This window comes from Eurypyga helias, unplaced genomic scaffold (assembly GCF_000690775.1).
Source record: "Eurypyga helias isolate BGI_N326 unplaced genomic scaffold, ASM69077v1 scaffold11064, whole genome shotgun sequence".
Lineage (NCBI taxonomy): Eukaryota > Metazoa > Chordata > Aves > Eurypygiformes > Eurypygidae > Eurypyga > Eurypyga helias.
Window position 1 is genome coordinate 65,740 of NW_010245655.1, and position 21,913 is coordinate 87,652.

Genomic DNA, 21,913 nt, shown 5'->3' on the forward strand with positions numbered 1-21,913 from the left:
AATATTCATTTATATTCAATTATTAAGTAGTTTTTATCACAATCCACAAGCTTCCTTGTCTTTTCCTCCAGTGGAGGAGAAGGAGGTGGGAGGTGAGTGAGCGGCTGTGTGGTACTTTGTTGCTAACTGAGGTGAAACAACAGTTGTGGAATTGGGAGGTCACAGATCTCCCTGGTGTTCAGCCCTCCCGTGGTGCCCAGAAGCGCAGCATAGCTCATGTACATCTCCTGTTACGCATTATGCTGCAGCTGGAAGAAGGTGAAGAACCACCTGGTAGTCACTGTAGTCCTTATGGGAAATAAACTAACCAGAAAAATTAGGTTAGCTGCAGACTGTGATACACAGATACACAAGCAAAGTTTATTTTCTGCACTATGCAGGAGGTCACCACTGCACTATCTTTTTTTTGGATACAGGTGAATACTGATTCTAATTTTTCTTTTTCTTTTTTTTTTTTTTTAAATGAAGTACTTGAAGGAGACAAAGCTTGAAAGATTATTTATAGGAGATGCCTGTAGAAGATCATGCTATCAGTACAGACTTTGCAGAGCTTTTGAAGCTCCAAAAGGATTTTAGAGAAAATTTTCTAGGAAAAGGTGATGTTGTTTGTATGCTAATAAGATGAAATTATTTACCCAACTTCTGCATAAGCTTAATCAGTCAGTTTCTCATTTCTCTATTTCTGGATTAGGGGTAGAGAAGTAAAAGGGAAGACAAATAAGAAAAATCTTCAAGGCAGGAGCAAACCTCCAGCAGTTTTCTGTATGTATGTGCTTATCTATCACCATTTAGTGCAGTTTATTCTTCAAAGCACTTTGCAACTGACAAACTGAAAAGTTCCATACGGGCATTTCTTACAGAGCAATTCAATGCTGTTGGTTCATGCCATCGGTAATCTTGTGATGATGTCCCTGTTCTCTTGTTATCTTCTGTCTTTCCTCTCTGCCTCCCAGCTCAGGATTGTCATTTTATAAGAACTTAGGGGTTTTTTGCCATCTTGAATTGGGTCAAAACCACCTGAATTTCTTATCTAGAAGAGAGTAATGTCAAGAGATTTCTCAGGTGCATTATTTCAGATCTGGGGATTTGTACTGTTGAATCTGAAGTAATTGTTTCTCACACCTGTTGAGATGTTACTGCAACCGGTAGCCACCCATTAAAGGTGTGTACTTTTATGACATTAATACAATAGGTTGGAAATATTATGTAAGTTGATTGTCCTGCTGCTTCCCCTTTCCAAGCCAAAAGAGCAATTACATGTGTTTTAGAAGTGCAGTTTTTAGCTGGATGGAACGTACATTTATTTCTTTCTTAATTTTAGATTTCATTTAGTTGAATAACTTATATGAAATTCTCCTCAGTCTACCTTTATAATGCTGCACAGAACCCTTTGACAGCAATCTTGATCTTTCTTCTATCAGTCACACCTATCCACTGGCATCCACAAATAATTGGCCCTTTTATCCTCGCTCATTTAACAGATTCTAATTAGTGACAGTATCCCCCTTGCTCACGCAAGAGGATATTTAAGGTTTATGGCACAAGAGGAAAAGGGGGATAAATGTTCTTTGCTACTTTGTTGGGCTTTATTGTTCAGGTATGTAACTGCTGAGAGGTCCTAATGCTGTGACAAGAACATGCACTGGTAGATATTGTGAATTAAGGTCTGTGGATACTCCTGGAGTTGCAGGAGGTTCTGATGGGAGAGAGGAACCAGAACTCTGCTAGGCTGCACACATCCTGAGTGTGATGCTTATGGAGTCATTTTGTTCTTCATGCAACAGCAATGGAAAATGGTGCTTGGGGTGGTTTTGATTGGGGCGTGGGGGGGTTGAGTTTACTCAGGTTCACTCCCATTTTTTGCAGACCTTTAGATTTGTAGTGAATTTTTTTGCAATTACATAGGTAATTAGGAATTTTTAAATGTGTATTAGCACTTAGGGAAATTATGGTTTTGGGATTGCTGAATGGAGACTAGAAATGGTTCTAGAAATGCATCAAATTCTGTGCTTGGCTGTGCAAGTGAGTGTCTGACTTAAGCTCTCAAGTTTCTGTGTGTTGGCTTTCTTAGTGAAGGAGATAGAAAAAGTGCATCTAGATGTTAAAAGTTCTCCGAATGCAGTGATTTTGGTTTGGTCACTTGAATTTTTAGGACCTGATGACTAAGTTCACAGCAGATCCTGTTAGAAGGACCTGAAATCCCTCTAGGTGTGCAGGGCTTATTCAGTTTGGCCTTTCTAATTCCTAGGTCCAGACTGATGGAAGTTATCGTAATATATTCTCATTGTAAAGCTAAGTTTCTTGAGGAGTCACCCAGTTCTGGAAATTCATCTCTTAATTTATTTGCATATTATAAACTAAGGTGTTCACTAAGTGCCTGTAGTGATTATCCGACTTTTTATGGTTTTGTGAATTTCAAAGGTATTGGTTAAAGACTTTATTCAAAGACTTGGTTGAATCTCCACTCATTAGTTGAAGTTCAGTTATTATATGTATTCCTCTAGCAATTAGCAGATACACATCGGTGCCAGTGTCAAAAACTATATAGGAGCCAGTCCAGGGCTCATTATCACACCAGAAATCCTTGGTTGCTAATCAGCATTCGATAAAGATTAGACAGTTCCCTGCTGGCACTTGGCTATTAAATTCCATTTATACTGTTGCCCCATAAATACTATAAATTCTCTTTCATTAGCAGATTGTTCACAAAATCCTTTGAAAATAGAAGTTTCGTTTGAGGATGACTGAACGAAATGGAATCTAATTAGGCTAGAAGACCCCAAACCACCATAATTTCTCACAGTGTAATAATGCCAAAGTAATGCTTTTGAAGCTGCTCTGCTACACTATTTCCAAATAAATGTGTGTCATTAAATTAGGAGGGCTTAGCAAGCTGGGATGCATGATAGTTCTGGTCGAAAGGGCAAAGATTTATAGATGTCTATGAAGAGAGCTGGGATTTTGTAAGTTAAATTGCACCCATGGTGCATTGCTGTATTTGAAACAACCGTTTCCCTTTACAGCAGTTTTAGAAGAAAATCAGTTTTGCAGTAGAAGAAGCTACTAGTAAGCTTTCACACAGAGAAATTGGAGGGACAGAATCCCTTTATGTAGGATCTCTAGAGTTCATTATTGGAAATGTATTGCATATAGACTGATAAGAACACCTGATACTTCTTTCCTAGTTATATCACAGCTGTAAGCTTGGGAAGGATGACAATTTTACCTGGTTCCTGGTTTTTGTGTATGTAAGAGGAAGTTTGCAGGAAGAGCTGCTAAAGAAGTTGTTCATGTTTCTGAAGTGGTTTAACACTGGGGTTAAATCAAATGCCATGCCACTGTGTTGGTCTTTTTGAGCATTTCTCTGTAACCATAGTTTTCTATAATATTTGAAAGAGTTTTTGGACATCACATGTAACTGAGCCTATTTCCTTGTTATTCACAGCAGTGGCAATGCTGAATCTCATTGGCACTTACTTAACACTGATAATCAGACAAATGGTGCTGATATCTTAAAATCTTCTGCAGAACAAATAGATTTCTGCTAATGCTGTTAATATTTTATTTATTTTCCTCTTTTGCTTTTCTGTTTGCTTCTCTGCTTACTCACCAACCCAGCCTTGGGTCCCCTTTCCACAGTTTAGCCCTCAGGAGATTTGGAGTTGTTAAAAAAGTATCTGATCCTTGATCTCAGTACAAACCAATTTGAGTACAGATGAACATTTGGCAGCCATGCCATTGACATTTAATTTTAATTTCACTGAGGGAAATATTTGTTTATTCTTCATGAAGACATTTGTTAATGTGCTGATAAATCTTTTGGTTTGCACTTACTGGGTGATGTGTGTAACAGCAGATCTGTCTTGGGAAATTATAGATTTACACTGCAGGCCATAGAGAATGAATAGCTTGGAAAGCATAAATATTGCTAACTACACCCTGCATTCAGGTGCTGCATTCCTTTCAGTTCCTGTGCTGACCTACAGGATTGATCTTGTTCTTTCTTAATAGCAACCCTGAAACAAACAATCACTGTGCTTGCATCCATCTTCGGGAAAGCTGTGCAGTGTTGCTGAAAGAGGAAACTAATTTGGGTGCAGAACCACAAGGGTATCTAGGGACAGGATTTCTTTACATAGGTACAGAATTCTCATTTAAGTTATTTGTATTCGGACAGGAAAAATATGAGAAAAATTAAGATACAATCTACCCTCCCACATAAATACGCTATAGTTTTCGATCACTTGGATATTTAGAAAGATAAAAGGGCTGTTAATTTAAAAGTTAAGTGTGCAGTTGCAACATGCAAGAAGTGATAATTATGCATTTAAATGTGTTTACATAATTAGATGAACCACTAAATATCTGATACACAATTGAGTTACTGTGGCTTAATGAGTCACCACGTGACAACTGAATAATAGTAAAACTGCAAGCGTCCTTTTAGCCTGTTCTATATATGGACTCGAAAGAATTGACTTAAATCTCTTTCACCAAGGTTTACTCTAACTGGTTTATCTCATATATGTTACTGGATAAGAGTACGCCTTTGATTACTGGGGTGTAGATGTGTACCATGTAGCGTGTATTTGATGCACACTGAACACTTAAATCACAGAGAATTGATTCTGTATCTGAGTTCTGAGGAGTGCTTTGTCTCCAGCATTTCTGGAGTGGATAGATTCAATCAGAATGACTTTGTCATTTTGACAAAATCTGTAAAACCCAGGGGGATGCCAGTCATTTTCTTCAATAACTAAAACTATGTCCCTGAAGCTTTCTGAATATTTAGCTTTGTTCTGCTGTATGTAGTTTAGTTCTTTAGCAAATGCTGTTTACCAATCCCCACCCGCCTGCCTTGTTCCTTCATTTTTATATTCATTTCTACACTAGAAACCAACAGTTTTCAGGTTCAGAAGACCAGCACCTATGGGAACATTACTTCCCTTGCTCCCCATTTAACTAAGTCACATCCTTGTGAAGAACCTCCTTTGTTGGGATCTCTGCATCAGTAGTTGCTGCCATCTTCATTTGCAAGGAACAGGGAAGCAAAGAGAGAAGGAAATGGCCCGGTGCTTGTTTTTTGGTGCATAATGACTTCCCACCCTTCTGAAATGAAGCTCAAGTTCCAGTTCAGCTGGAGGAGCTGTTCTGATGGTGGCATCTCAAATGTTTTTCACACCATAGATGTGTTGCAGAAGAAACTGATCATTTCCCACAACTCAAACAAATTAGAGCTGTTTGAATCTAAGCAGCCTCTTAGAACTGAGCAATGTCAGATTTCCAGCAATGCAGCTGAGTCATTCAGGATGTTCTATAAACACTGAAGGATGCTAGTCCTATATAGTTTATACAAATCACACATTTCCTGTAAACCTTAGAAGTACAAAATACTGGCATATGAATGGTGAAGGCAACCCTAAGAAGCTCCTGAGCACTTCAAATCTATATTCCCTTTTAGGCTGAGTTACCTGATGAGCTGACAGCAGTGTGTTGGAATAAGGTGTGATGGGTATCTGAATCCTTCGTGGCAGAGAAAGCGAGCTAGCAGAGGCTGCTGAGACTGTTGTTGCTTGGTCACTCTAGGATCCAGCTGTACCCCAAATCCCTTCTGCTTTTTCATTTCCTGTCTGTGAACTCCTGTGGAAGGTCACTCTGAGCAACTGCTTTGTGGCTTCTGACAGTGAAGATCGTTATATGCAGCTTATTGCATATAGAAGACTGATCACTCTTCTTTAGGATTGTCCTTTCTCATTCCCCATGGGTAATTCAGGCTTGATCTCAGCAGCATATTTCTAGGACATGCTATACTGTAGGGCACATATAAGCAGGAAACCAGCCTGGTATATTATACCAACGCTTTTATAGTAAGTCTGTAGTCACCAGATGCTGCCTCTGCCTCTACAGCAGACTAAACGTCAGTGATCAAAGGGGCAAAAATGCTCCATTAGCAATGGAAGATCTCAGACGCCCCCTTGAACAGTGATGGGCACACCTATTACTTAATTTCCTTTTGTTAAAGCTCTTGTGAGAGTGGCCACGAACTCTGCGAAGTGCTAATAAGAAAGCACAGTCCCTGCTTGTTTAGAGTGTGGAAACAATCGTCTTCATTTTTTAGCTATACAGCAGTTCTTCCCACTGAAATGGGAATGTAATTTTGACAGCAGCCACATCCATGAATCTGAAGTTTGCTTCTTGATCTGCAGTAAAAAACTGTGGAACCAGTCAAGCCAGGGAAGGAAACAGCAGAAGCAAGCTGGGGGTGATCCAGATCTTAGGTAAAGGAAAACAAAGGGGTGTCCGCACAACACAAAGCGGATACCTGAATTACCCCCAGGGAGCTGCCAAGCTTGACTTGAGAAGCCCTGCTCAACAAAGTCCTTCTCAACAAGGCTATTTAGCTCCTGTGGAGAGCTGCACTAATACGATTATGTGACTTCTGCTGTGCAGGATTTCTTGCTCAAAGGTACCTAAGATCTTTACACAGGATTAGATCATATGGCATAGAAATTCTCTTAAGGAATTGCTTGACTGTATCTGAGGATATGAAAAGGAGGTCAGTATCCCTGAGTGCTTTGTAGAGCTCAGAGCAGAGCAATGAAGCAGCAGCAAAGGAGTATATGCAGTATAGGCAATCATATGCTTTGGTTTGGACTCATCCAGTGAAATAAATACAAATTTTGCCATTGAAGTTGCTAGCAAACACCATCAAAAAGAGACTCTCTTACTCTATATTTTATGGCATATCCTAAAAAAAAATAAAGCCTGTTTTTATTATTGGAAGTGGACATGCTAACATCCTAACTGCTTTCAGAATCTTCAGTGCTGTTTTATTTTGTAGACTTATACCCACCGGGACTCAGGGGTTTTATAACAAAGTACCTTCTTCCTTTCATTATCAGCTTGTGTGGTTTCACAAAAATGATTAATCGTTCTGTCCTATACAAAAACCATGATCTCTAGCGATATCGTCATTAATGAGTGGCAGTTTGTGAAATGTAGAACATGCTGAAGAATGTCTCTATTCCTTGTTTACAATGAAATATGTGGTGGGAGGTAAAAGTGGCTCATCGTGTTCTTGTGCGTAGTAAATTATAATTGACGCATATGACAATCAACTGCCAAGCCTAGAAATAAGCCCCTGTCTTCTCCGTAATCAGACAAAGCCTGTGATATCACTCATCAAATTTCCTTGTCTCTTCCTCATTCTGTAGGGACACAGGATGCTCTGTTTCAGTGGAATCCTTGAAAATCCAAAGTGATCCTTTCATTAGGAACACCGTGATTTTGTTGCATAGCTGAATTCCCTGCCTTTCAATGGAGAGATGCTGTTCTGTATTGAGTAATGACCACTATCCTGATAATGACAAATAATGACTTGGATGCTGTGCACATTCATTAATTGTACCCGTTTGAGGTTTCCTCCACATGTATGTCCAACTGTTAGATTCATACAGGATATAGTGTTACTTTTCCTTGTCAATGTGATGTGTACTGTTATGTATATAGCTTATTATAACATCAATGTAGCCAGCCTATCACATGGATCTATCCAAATTTAATATAGAATTGTAACTGTAAAAGTACTCATCCACAAAAAAAAAAAAAAAGCTGGGAATAGGTCCATACTCTGACAAACATAGAGTATGTTAAATGGACACAAGTGTATGGAGACTGGATTTGTTCCTGTGTGATCTACTCTAGGCTCTAGGTGATCCTGCTCTGGCAGGGGGTTTGGACTAGATGGTCTCTAGAGGTCCCTTCCAACCCCTTCCACTCTGTGAATCTGTGAGCTTGACTTTGTGAGTGGGTGTGTAAGCATCCAGGCTATTCGGTATTCGCAGTTTCCACAAATGCTGAGGTGCACTGAGATACTGAGCTTATGGTCAGGACTCAGCATGTGAAGACAACGGAATGCCAAAGAAGTATTTACTGGTGTTTTACAGCAGGTGGGCTTGCTTTCTGCCTAGAAGAGATCTACACATAGATATTTTACATATAATCACAGGATGGTCATTTCAAGTATGATCATATATCAAAGCAGTGATCGATACCATTGGTTTTCCACAAGTTCTTGTGAGTGATCTGACAAGGAAGATATGGTACAGCCCTGTGCTACCTCTGGGCTTTTTGTCTTGCCTTGTGGTAATGTCATTCTGCTTCTAGTTCCGCTCAGCCTCATACACTAACTGTACTTCCATTCACATCAGAGTAATAATGCTAAGAACATATGTAGGTCTTGACAGATATTAGTCTATGTATGCACAGGATGAAATGAACATAAGTCCAGGCTTTCAGCATATTAATTTGACTTGGTGTTTGTGCAAGCTAACAAATTCTGACTTCTGTTTCTACTTCTCAGACTTGCAAGCAATTAAAACAGTGGCAGACATCACTTCACTACATGGGTAATGAGACCAATTCAGGGCATAAGTCATTTGAGACTACACTGATATGTATGATTATTAACGTGAACTAATGCTTCACAAATTTATGAAGCAGTTTTGCAATACCTAGAGGGTGGCCACATCCAGCTCTTTGACTCTTGCAGAGGATCTGTAATCAGTTACAAAGCCACAGCATCTCTTTTATCCAGCAATTAAAATTAGAACCCTCCCGAATTAGGTTGGTATAAGGACTGCAAAATCTGTACTCAACCTACAAATAGAAATAGTGTCCTTTAGCTGGTTTGTTGACCAAAGAATATAATAATGAATTATTTTTTTCTAATTTAGCAGTTGTGTTTTTCACTCTGTGGAGTGATCTGGAAACAGGCAGGGGCTTTTCTGCCTTTTTTTATATTCAAATTCTGAATCTTGGAGGATTTTAGCAATTCTATATGAGTAATGTGGTCTCTTCCTCCCTTCCCAAATATTCCTAAGAATAGCATTAGTGAAAATAATGTATTGTTTTCCAGGAAAAATGCCCTTCCCTGGTTTAAATCATAATCTATTCAGACAGTGCCTTTCTCACAGCCTGGGAGATGTTGATCACTTTTGCATTGCACCATTACGATGTCATCCAAAGAGACAGCAAATATTGCAGATTAATGCTGCCAAAATTGAAGTAATTACTCTCCGAAAGTGACAGGCATGTTATTAAGGCCATATGGCATTATACATAGTTGGTGTAATAACTAATCGGAAACAGCAGTATTTCTAGGACACGAATGTTTGACAACATATAGTTGACTAAGAGACTCAGTATTGTAAATATATGCATTTCTTGCCAGGAAACCAAGGAAACCACCTATCCTAAGGGGGGGAAATCACATCTCCTTTCTAGCAACAGAAAATATTTGTGAGCTTGAGCTAAAGGTGACATTTGCCATCTCTCTTCTGGTCAGTTAGGACCGAGAATGGTCATCATCATCCATAAAGGCAAGATGGCAAAATCTGTCTAAAAGGGGTTTTGGCTTGGTTTCAGTCTGAGAGCGCACGGCCTATGTAAGTGATACAAAATTAGCTCTTGGTATGAATGACCTTCAGGGAAACTGCAGAGACCTCCACTGTCCTGGACAGGTTGGTGAGCTGGGAGGACAGGGCAAGTTTCTTGTGGAACCAGGGCAGCTGTGGATGTAGTATAGTTGTCTTTCTGATCTGGCTCATAGTACCTGTGGAATAAATAGAAGTAAAAGCAGTGAGCTTTACCTCTTTCAGAGGGGTCTTGTAGTGCTCTGAACAGAGCGCTGGGTCTGAGGGAGTTTTGTTAACACTGGGATGACATCAGGGCAGTGGGACTGCAATTTCCCTGGTCTCTGCAGCAAGCCTGACCTTATCATGACAGGCAAACTAACCACAGGGAAGGAAAGCTGTGTTACCTGCTAGTCATCAGGCCAGCCTCACACATGGGGCACAGCACACTGATCCACGAGATATTTTCAAAATTAGATTTCTTTTCCTCTTCTGTGAATAAGACAGCAGAAGGATGGACGTTTCAGGCCTGGATTTTTTTCCACCCCTTGGATCCGACTGTCGTCAAAGCAGGGTGTCTTCTGCTTCAATCTATGCCCATGCCAGACTGGGCACCTGATCTGGCACTTCTCCACTTGTAAAATTGGGGTAGTCATTTAGCCTGGGAGCTGTGAGGAACATTTAACCACCATTTATAGACTACAGAAGAGCTAATACGAATTAGACATTTTATATTCATAGTATCTGTGACCTTGCTAACTTATGTTCCTCCTCAGCCATAGAAACTGGTTAGACTTGAGAAAAGAAGAGAAAAAAAGTATTTCCAATAATATTCTTTCACTTGTACTTGAATTCAGGTTACTAAGTGGTCACGTACCTGACTCTGCTTTCTCAGGACTTCAAGATAATTTATTGTTCTCTCAGAAATGCCACAACGAAAACCCTCTGATGCTTTTATGGCACGTATCTCACGCCACTGATACGTCTTATGTTTCAGTTACAGAGTAGTTAATCAGGCTTCTAGCATGTATTCTTTTTGCATCCTTTCAACTCATTTATAGGCACTTAAAATGCCAAATGTCCCTTTTTTTTAAATGCAAGAAAATGGATACAAAATATACTTTTAATATGAAAGAAATTAGAGGGACAAATTCATACATGCCACTGCTCTGTCATTTGAATGTAGTTAAATCAGAAATTTAAACTTAACCCATGGTAGCTTGGAAAGTAATACTAGTGAAAGCAAATATATACAGACAGCATGGTTTGGTTTTATTGAACTTGCAGATTATAATTTTACTCCTATTTGTGTATTCTGAGAAATAAACTCATCCTTTATCTGGGTTGTCGTATCCTGACTACATCCACTTTGAATCCAACATGGTGATTGGTGTTGCTCAGGACAGCAATTGAAGGAAAGCTTCTATTGGAACTCCCTGCTCTGGTAGGACTTTCAGTCCAGGATGTAATGAGTGCTGTTCCACTTGAGCAGGCTGTCGAGTTAAATATGTTTCTGGAACGATGCTTCTGGCATAGCCTGCTTAATGCATATGCAATACACGCATTCAAGTAAAATAAAAATTAGATAAAATGTGCAGTGAGTGTGTGAGCTGGAAAACCTTATGCCATTTTTATGACTAACACTGATGAGCTTGGGTGTTAAGCTGTGTTTCCCTAGGGCAGGAGGAGAGGCCTCTGATGTTCAGTTGTACCACTAGTACAGCCAGGGTTCCTGGAGACGTAAAACAGAGAATGTAAGACTACATGCCTGTCCCCTTGGGAATAAAAGGCAGAGTGACAGATGAACTGTAATTGTTCCAGCCTAAGGACAAAGGAAGGACGTATTTTGGTCTCCTTGCTAATGAAGACCTCTCTGTGGGAATAAATGACAAAACCTACATTGTAGCTGTATGACAAAGAGCCTGACTTTCAGATCCAGAAACACTCAGACAAAGTGAAAACCTGCACAGACATCTATGAGGTTTGGACCTGTCTTTTCACAGGTGCATTGATGTTTGTTCTAGCTTTTAGCAACTGGTGACCAGAATCTGATACAGGTGCTCTTTACAGCTGATGTATGGGCCCCCCTCTAGTCGGGAAAAGTCAGTTGAGTCTCTGGGAACTTACGTGAGCTACAAGTACGGGAAAGCTCTTCCTATGTGACGCTGTTTCACCTAGTCTATGTTAGAGGGCTTCACTGAGCACTCCCTATTGTTGAAACTGGAGCTAATCCCTAGCTGATACAAGATCCTAATTTTCAGTTTCAGAGAAAATAACTCCACCACAACCTCTCTTGCATTTTCAGATATGAAAAATGCTTGAATGAGGCAGACCAGCCTCTGTTTACTGTTTAGCAGGTGAATGCTTCTGTGCTGGAGGGCTTGGTGAGGCAGGGGCAGGGAACAGAAAACAAGATTGGAAGAGCAAGGACATCTGCTGCTTAAAGACAACTCTGGTGTAATTAGAGTAACTGAAATGTGGCCAGTTCAGGAATTAGGCTGTAATATTACATTACCCAGACACAGAGGGTAAGGACAGGCAATTCTCACTGAGAAAGGAGAAGGAGATATGACAGTATAAATAAGGAAGGACGTTACGCTGAAAACAAAATAACATTCACATGGATGGCAACTCAGAGACACCTTGAACTTGAGGCTAAAGATTGAAATGGTAAAACGATCATAATAGAAAACAATTACTGATCTCCCAGGGCTAGGTGAAAAGACAGATCAGGAAATATTTATGCAGATGGAGGACTGTACTTGGGCTAGGACATTGATCATATGAAACTGCAATTACTCTGACATTGACTGGAATGAGAATTACGGAGGGACTTAGGCAGCTGAAGAAGCTATGTTTATTGACAGATGTTTTTTATCCTGCAGCTTGACAACCAACAAGATTAGAGGCCATTTGGAAAAAGTTGCAATGGTTAACTGAGGGGACACATCTGCTGATGCCATTGCTCGGGTTGGAATAAGGTTAGCTGAAAGTTAGGATGGAAGGAAATTGATGCTGAGTGTGAGCATGATTCTCATTTCCAGAGGTGGGAAGTACATGTCCTATTGTACTCTTGGAGCTGTAGGTTCTGACTGAATTGGAGTGGATATCATTTTATTGGATGACATACCCAGCATCTTTCAAGGCTGTCTGTCCTGACCTATGTTTGAAATGGAATCTCTGACCCTAACGGGGTTTGGTTTTCTCCATCTAAGCTTTTAAGAATATATAGTTGCTGTAAGTATGATTTCTGACTAGGATCAAGGAAGTGGACAGCGAGTATCTGGTAAAAAGTGCAAAGGCTTAGCATTCATAAATGGCAAATGAAGAAGGAGAATTATGCTTGTTAATTGGGGAATAGATTACAAAATATTGGAAAGTGACAGGCCTGGAGCACAATTTAAATTGGTTTGTTTTGATTAGAGAAGAAGAAAGAACTTGGTGTTTTTAAAGGAAAATGTGAAGAGGTAGTCTAAACAGACATTGTGAAGAAGTAGTTCCTTCTAATGATCAAATATTAGATTGAGGTTAAATAAACAGGATTTACTGCCACTGTGACACATGTTACTCCAGTTACAGTAATCACATCCAACAAAATACAAGTTCTCAAGCTTATCATCAGAAATATATACCATATATATATGGAGATTAATCTGTGGTAAAGCAGCAATGGACAATGACTTTTTGGACTTTTCATTTTGCCTGCTAGTTATATTATTGTGTCACACTTCACTTGTGGTGTGGCACCTGTCTCTGTTGGAGGAACTGATTCTCTCGCTCCAAACAGTACACTCATCATTTGTTTGGTGTATATAAGCAAATAAACTTGTATTTGCTGTGATGATTTTGTGACTATAGGGGGGTAAACCCAACAAGCTGACACTGAAGATAAAGAGAGATCTTAAGATAAAGAGAAATCCTAAGTGGAGACTGGTTATATCCACAACTAGCTAAAACTGGGCTGGCTTTTGTGGGTGCATGTGAATTGTTTCTAGAAAGGCAATGCCTGTCCTCCACCATCTGGGTGCTGTGAATTTACTACAGGATGCTCCAGGCTGTGCTAATGTGACTTTTCAGCTTCTTGGCTTGAAATAGGGTTTAGCCAGCTTGCTTAGTGTGCTCACATGCACTTGTAAAATAACCTTCTTGAGGTAGTGTGATCCAGCAGGAAGCTATTGAACTTAGGGTGGACTGTCTGCAAGGCTTCAGTGTATGCCTGGAGAACACTAATCTTGAAGGGACTGGAATTCATATGTCTGGGGAATGGAGGATAAGGTGATATGGAGCTAGATAATGACAGCCTGCAAAAAGACAGCTTGAGAAGTTGTTCTGTCTGGGTAGTAGTCTAGACTGACCAGGCAGGGATAAATGTTTTTTCTATGAGATGCAGATGGCAGCAGTTAAGTGCCTCAGGCAGACCACTGAAATCATCACACATACCTATAGAAAGTAAAATGGCAAAGGTGCAGAGAAGGTCCTATTCCAACAGTCCTTACTTATATAATCTGTCCTGCAGAAGTCTTCTGAAATCCACAAGATATAACTCACAGAAAGACCCTTGCCTTTTCTTACCTTGACGTATCGTTGTTGACTAACTGGTGGTGTATATTTGTAATGATGTAATGAATAGCTGATGTAAAAAATGTCTCCCATGGAAGCTTCTCTGAGCTGTCTGCCAGGAATGTTGTTCACACTTGCAATGTTAACTCTTTGGACTGGTCAAAGGGAAATGTTATATTCCTCCACTCATTCTGCCAGATTCTTGGTTGGTAATAAAACCCCAGCATGTATCTTTTGGATTGAGATTAACAGGGCAGTATCTATCATACCACACATGGATGTGTCATGGTAATTTCATAAATTCATAACTCTTATATTGCAGAATAAATATGATGTTGACATGTGGTTATCATTAATACCTTTTAAGAGCCACACCAAATTCTCTATATTTTTCAGCAGTCCTGCCTGGATGTTCCCTTTGTAGAATGTTTATAGAACTTGAGCAAAATGTGGGAAATAAACCATTTAAAAGGAATTTTTTGTGCATACGCGTTTTGCAGACCAGAGGGTAAGAGTTTCAGGCGTAAGCACTCGATTCCTACTGCCTCTTTCGGAAGGCAGGTTCAGGAGCGATGTGAGTAGGGTGAAAGGGTTGGCTGAGACTGAGGCAGAAGTGGATTTACAGAACATAGCCAGGATAGGCTCTAAGGAGAGCACAATAATTGGCATGATCTACCTATAAAGTTGCAAAGGGGGAAGAAGGGTACAACACGAAGGGGCAATAGCATGCAGGAGTGCTGCAAAGCTGTGTTTGGAGTCACAGCGCTGGCACAAGAATATTGAGCGCTTCACTGCGGAGGCCCTGGGGGGAAGGTGGTCTCTTCTGCATATTCAAGTTGTTTCTAATGTACGAGTGTATTTTCACAAATAACATTAACATACAGCTGCTGAATGCCAGCTAGAAATGTGTTGTTCTTTCTGCAATATGCAGATGTGATTAGTGCTAAAAATAATACCTAACTGAAAGCTCGGGGGGCTGCCTATCTTTCTAATAATTTGTCTTTCTTTCAGACACCAAAGAAATAGGGAAAATACTCACAGAAACAAGAAATAGAGCTTAGCTACATTCCTTCTGTTACCTGCCATGTGATTTTATTCACTTAGCTCCAGCAGGCTGGTTTCTGAATTTCCTCCCCCCCTCCCCCGAACGCCTTGTCTGCATTTCTGAGTATCTTTTTGGAGCGTTCTGATTTATGCAAAGGGAATTACCGCCATCTCCTGGTCAAGCGACAGAGAATAATAGGATACCTCCACCCACTCGTGAGCTGTACAATTGCCCCAGCCCCTGGAAACAGGGATTTTCAACGGGAATCCCCATGGATTCGGCCCTGGCCATTCCGGTATGATGGTTATACCTGATATTTATCTGCCCAGGAACACTTAACTCGTCATAGGCTGGCAGCCTGGTCCAATGGGTCCTGACCAGTCTGAGATGTGTACATGGTTCCATCATTGGGGTAGTACATGAGAGGAGACAAGTCGGTTTTCCGTGCTACAGAAGCAAGACAATTCCAGTGTTCTGTAGTTAGACAATGTCTTAGACTTCTTCAACGATACCCTTACAGATCAACAATAGCCCTTTGTGTTACAGACCGACATAAATTGTGTCTGTGCTTTTAGTTTTGCTTCCTGAAGTGTCAGCACAGGCCATTCAAGAGCTTAAAAGTCACGGGGGTGAATGGCTGAGGGCACAGGTGAAGGTCGCCAGTTCCTCTCAACTTGTCACATATTGCCAGTAAATGCCTCACGTTTTCTTTACTGTTTAAATAATATTCCTGCAGCTGCATGTGAAAGGGACAAAATGACTGCCTTTGATTTATTTGGAACAATAATTTTTATAAGGCACTTATGTTTCTCCTAAGAATCTAATCTTTCCGATGATTACACTTCCTGTGATCTTTCTTCATCAGAAAATTCTGGCTTATATGTAAGCCTGTTCATATATTTCTTTATCCAAATACCAGTTTGGAATGATCATCTCCTAATTTTTACCTTCTGATACCTTGCCTTCATTGTGACCTCTGAGTTCATAGGCAGAAGTAATTAAAAAAATGCACTTATGTATAGCCACCTTCAGAGTGAATCTGCCAGCTAGTAAGATAAAAGGGCTGATCTTCTAAATGCTGGTATGTGTTGTACATTGTGGTGTCTGAAAAAAAAATAATAAATAAGGCAGCAAATCTGGAAAGTGCCATCACACCATTTTGAGAGTTTGGCTTGTGTGTTACAAGAAAAGAATCCTTAAAGAACGAGACCAGAGGCCTGCAGCCACGCACAGCATTTGACTTAACATTTAGTTTCATTGTGCTTGTTCCCATCCTTGTGCTCTAATTACACATCTCTCTCAATGGACTCTGCAGGCAAGAAGAATTTTGCCCAGAACTTGACACTTCTCAACAACAAGACTAGGAGCAAAATTTAATCTTATTTCTGTTTATTCATAGTTTCCATTCATATTTACTATGAAGTGCGATAGTCTTTTCCTCCCCACTGTGTAGTCCGTGGGACTGTCAGGATAAAAGACTTCGTGTTTAATGGGTTTCATATTCTTCTTGAAGAGCAGAGAGTAATTTATGGCATTCTTTCTCATACTCAGTAGGCCCCTGCTCATCCCATTAACTGCTTCTAGTAAATAAATGATCTCAGAGCATTTTGTTATGCCCTGAAGATACACATGTTTGTATCATATGTATTAGCCAAATGTTCCGTAGTGCAGGGAAAAACAAATGCAGCAGAGAAGATAATTGTAAAAAAAGCCTATCACCAGGAAATAGTTTAGACAAAATCAAACCTGACCCCAGTAATTTTGGCTTTGTTTTAATTATCTTCAATAGTTGTACAAGATGACTGCAGATTAAGATTTTGACCTGTCTTTGATATAAAGCCCGACAACAGCAGACAGCAAAACAGGCAAGATTTAATCATGGATTTTGCCCACATTCAGCAGAGCAGCAGGGCACTCATTTCAGAGACTCATAAGATTATTCTTTCCCTCCTGTGAAATCCTCTTGCTGCTTTCTGGTTCAATGACAGCATCTGAAAATGCATTCTGATCTGATGTGGTGCCACTAACAAGGGAATTCCCCCCGGAGCTCGTCAATGATAGAAATGGCAAAAGATTTCACTTCTAACCTGGTAATTGATCTTCCAACACACTTCAAAAACACACTTGCCAAGCTTGCTGAGACGGGAGTCAGTGAAAGGAGGTCGTGCTTCTTTTCCTGTTCTGTTCTACAGCATCCTGTTCTTCTGTTGGTCAAAGGACAAAACCAGTGAAGACAGCAGGATTTTCACCCAAACAACCCTTCAGGTATGCTGTCAAGACTATACTTTCCTAAATCTCCAAAGAGTGCAGGGCCATCATGTAGAGTAGGCTCCACAGTATTCCCTTCTACCGACAAAGAAATCGTTATTGTTATTTTTACAGCATCCTTCACCTAGCTGAACCACCTCATTGCCCTTCATCTCCCCTCAGCTTTCCCCCCCCACCCCAGGAGGTGTAAAGCTGAAGGCCATCATCACTACACAGGAGATGGTGGATGTTACCGGGCAGTTTTCTCTGCGCCTTTGGTGGAGGCACAAGCAGAACTGACAGGACGAGTTAATCTGTTCCTTGTCCGTTTGTCACAAACTCAGCCCAAGTTTACCAAAGAGCAGTCAATGTGGGATGAAGTGAGCGCTCCAGCTTCACGCTGAAGAGGATGACAAGTGCTGGCATGAGCTGCTTGTTCAGACGCAGGGCCCTGCGCTGTGGCAGGGGGCAATGGTAAGCCCCTGGCGATGCTGCCATCCTTAGCTGCCAGCAGCTGCCTTCATAGGAGTTCTAGTGCCTATGGCTGCACCGCTCAGCTGGACACCAGGAAAGTCTTTTTTTTTGGTATGCCTGGGTCAGAGTTCCAGTAAGGTGAATACCTGATTTTCCTGCAGTACCTCTGAGTGCGTTACACAACGTGAAGGCACTACAACTGCTCCGTTCTCCTGAAAGGAGGGCAGGCCGCTTCCCCCACGCCTCCCTCCGTGCTTTCCTCCATCACCTTGTACTGGTTCACTGAAGCTTGCTGTGAGCTGATTCAGCTTGCTAACTGAGCAGGAAACGTGCCAGCCAAAGAATGAATAGATTTCTGCTGAGTTAGCGAGTTGAATCGGCTCATGGGAAAGTGAGATGGGTGCCAAACCGGCCCAGGACGGGGCCAGGCAGCTGGGCATTCGGGCTTAGCAGTGGCTCTCCATGTACACTGTGTACCCTTGCTCGGGGGCGACCAGCCCATCTGACCTTACCTTGACTTACCTTACCTTAACTGCTTCGCCAAGCAGCATCTAGAGTCAAAGGAAGGGATTTTCAGGGAACTAAACCAAATGAATGGAAACCTGTTGTTTCTGTAGAAGTTTTGTCTAGAGAAGTACTAAACAAGAGCTAAAGATTTGAGTGTTACAGGACATGTCAATCACATGGGTGGATGACAATCTCTCTCTTCCCACTGCCGTATGTTTAAAGTGATGATGTTTTGTGGTTCTGCAAAGACAGTTATGGATGTCTTCAAGGCCAGGCTGGATGAGGCTTGGAGCAACCTGGTCTAGTGGAAGGTGTCCCTGCCCATGGCAGGGGGTTGAAACTGGATGATCTTTAAGGTCCCTTCCAACCCAAACCATTCTATGATTCTATGATCTCTATTTATTAAAAATCTCTTCCATATAAGATAGAAGATTGTAAAATAATAATTTGTGATGAAACTATAAATAGAAAAACAATCTGGCATATTGTCATCTTTGTCCCACAGCATCCCATACTAAATCAAACTGTAGCACTTACTGCAGGATTGAAACAGCTGTATATGGGGGATCTGAATGCAGGGAACTAAAATCTCCTTCCCCTTCTGCTGACTGCTCCCTGCTTTCAGTGGAGACATCTTTTAAAAAGAATTAGCCAAAAGCTTTTTAGATACTGTTGATGGGATTCACCTGTAGGATTAGCTATTAATCCTCAACAGTGATTTTAATTTTGATATCAAATGATCGTTCTTCCCGTGAGGAAGCTGGCTTAAACAGGAAAAAATGCATCTTGACATGTTTTTTTTGAAGCAGTCATCTCTTACAGTAGTTTCAATCAGGAAATGAAAGAATGTCTCAGTATTCCCTTTGGCAGTCCTGTGCTCTTCACTGTTGTGTGGAAAAGGGAAAAAAATCAGGTGATTAAAACATAACATCCCCTTTTAACCTGACTCTTCCTGAGACTTTTGCCTTTCTCATTATCTTACTGCACGTGCTGATGCACTGTGATTGGTAGGAGACAGAACAGATTGTGCACTTAGCCTTGCCATCTGACTTCGTTAATCTTCCAAAATGCAATTTATTCTGAGTACTAACTGTAGTGGGTTTAATGGAACGCGGGGCTAAAGTGAGAAACCAGAAACAAATGCTCTCTAGCTAAAGGCCAGTCAATAACTGAACAGTTTGACAATCCCGAACCTCTGCCACTTTAGGGTAATTGGAGTGTATGGAAAAGACATTACGTTTCAGCACCTACTAGCATCAACTGCCACTACGGGTGATAGTGCTGTGAACGCACACAAGTCATACCGCTCCAGTGACGTGGAAGGAGGGGGAGTGGAGGCTTGGGCTGTCTTTTAAATCTGTTTCAAGGGATTTTGCAGTTTTACAGATTGCCGTTTGCTGTGTATATTGGTTTTGGGACACACATGGAACCTCTCAGTATGTTTGAAGATTTTTATGGGTTGGTCTGTCTAAAACTAATGAGGCTGAACATGTTTGAAGCTAGTTATGGGGAGTCTCTGTAGCAGTCCATCATCTGTGGTTTCTCCAGATGAGCAAGTGGGGAAAAAGAAGTAATATTACTGGAGTGGTATTATGTAACAAATCATGTGAAAGACTTCATGTGAAAAAGATATGAACAGTGAAATTCATATTTAATAATCACTCTTAATAATGATCATTTGATTGTATCGATCAAAAATTCCCTTCCAAAAACAGTTTCCTGTGACTGCTGGCATGTTTGCTTCTTACTCATATTAATAAGTGGGAAAATTAATTTGGAGAGGGAGTCTGGGAGAGATTCCCTTCATTTCCTCTGGCTTTCAGAGGTAAGAAACAATTTCACATCTGTTTGAGTGTCATTCAACTGCAGTAAAGAATATCACTGGGAGGACCACTTTAAGGCAGTTACTTGTAACTTACCTGCTCTGTCATTACAGGGTCTGTTGAACCTTTCTCCACAGAAAAGTCGAATTCTATATGTTTCTCTGCTTTGGAAAGGTCATTATTTTTTATGTGTGTGTGTATAGCTCTATGGATTGTTCTTTTGAAACATCCTCTTGACAGAAATAGCTAATTTATCCCAGTAGAGCTAACTGAATATTTACTTCTGGAAGGTGTCCCTGCCCATGGCAGGGGGGTTGGAACTAGATGATCTTTAAGGTCCCTTCCAACCCAAACCATTCTATGATTCCTTGCTCTCTTTAGGGGATCCCACTGCTCCAGGCAGCACTGAAAAACTAGCCTAGTATTCCTAACGCATTCTCCTTTCTGCTTTAGATATAGACAGCATAATTGTAAAGAGATACTGGAAATTTCTTTGCTTAACAGGATTTTTGGTTTTAATTCCACACTCCCTGCTGCTTTTCAAGATCTGACACTGCAAATTTCCCATTCACATCTAATACAGCATTCATTTGGAAGAATGTGTGTGTCCTTTTATGACTTTCCTTGAATATGAATCCAGAAGTATATTTTCAACTGGGATATAAACCTACACAGCTTTAATGGTTATCTAGTATTTGGCTATTTTGGAAGGAGAAAAGGCCTGCATGGACTGTGTGCTGACCACCAGCAACCTGCTGGAAGCCGTAAGCGAGATGGCTTGGGCCAGCACAAAGCGGTCCAGACTGAGGAAGAGATGAATCTTGTTGTCTCCTTGCTATCTTGACACAGTAACTTACCTTCCCTGTACTCCACTTCTCCACATGCGAAGAGGGATTAGGCTGTTTGTCAGCCAGTAAATGCACAGCCTGTGCAGTTGCTATGGATTGCTGAAATTGTGCTTTAATTCCACTACTAGTTGGAAATTGGGAAGTTTCCTGGAACCTTTATCAAAAAGACGCTTAGTAAGTGGGACTGTGGGTTTGTAAGTCATGGCTGCTTCTCATAAAGTCCTTCCCCCTGCCTACTTTTGTGTCTGACAAAGGCTGTTGAAGCCAGCAGGGTTTTTACTTACTGCTGCTAAATACTGATATTTCCATGAGTTTTAATGTATTGTACAATTTTATGAATATCCATTAATAAAACTTACCTAGTCACGAGGAATGAAGCTAAAAATAAATCGTTTTCTATGGTTTGTTCCATCACTCTGAGACTAGACTCTGATAGTTAAGGCAGATTCTGAACAGTATTTCTAACATTTTTGTAATGGGGAAAACCCCAAAAACTAAACAAAACTCACTTGATGGAGGGAGAAGCCCAGAGCTTCCCAACAAGAACCTTTCTGGCATACATACGGAGGGGAAGTGTGGGAGGAAGAGCTGCTGAATTTCAAGGAAGCACGGCTCAGTTGGCAGAGGAAGCCTAGGCTGCTATGAAACGGAGTTAGCACTATGCCGCACAGGAAGCAGCTCCTGTGACACTGGGCATTTGCTTGTGTGCAGATTCTCAAGGTACTTCAGAAGTGTTTGGAGACCCAAACTGCAAGAATAATCATTGTAGTGTCTAACACTCAGAGGCACCATGGAATTAATAAGGTTCTCTGCTATGCTTTCTTTTCCTTTCCTAATAATTCTGCTGTTCTAGTTTCCTTGTTGTTGCCACAGAGCAATGTTTACAGAGAATGGCCCACCCCACAGCTCTGAGAGGGTTTCCAAAGCTCAGAAATCAAATTTAAAACTTGACTTTGTGCATCCAATACCTACTTATTTTTTTCACGTAACCAATAC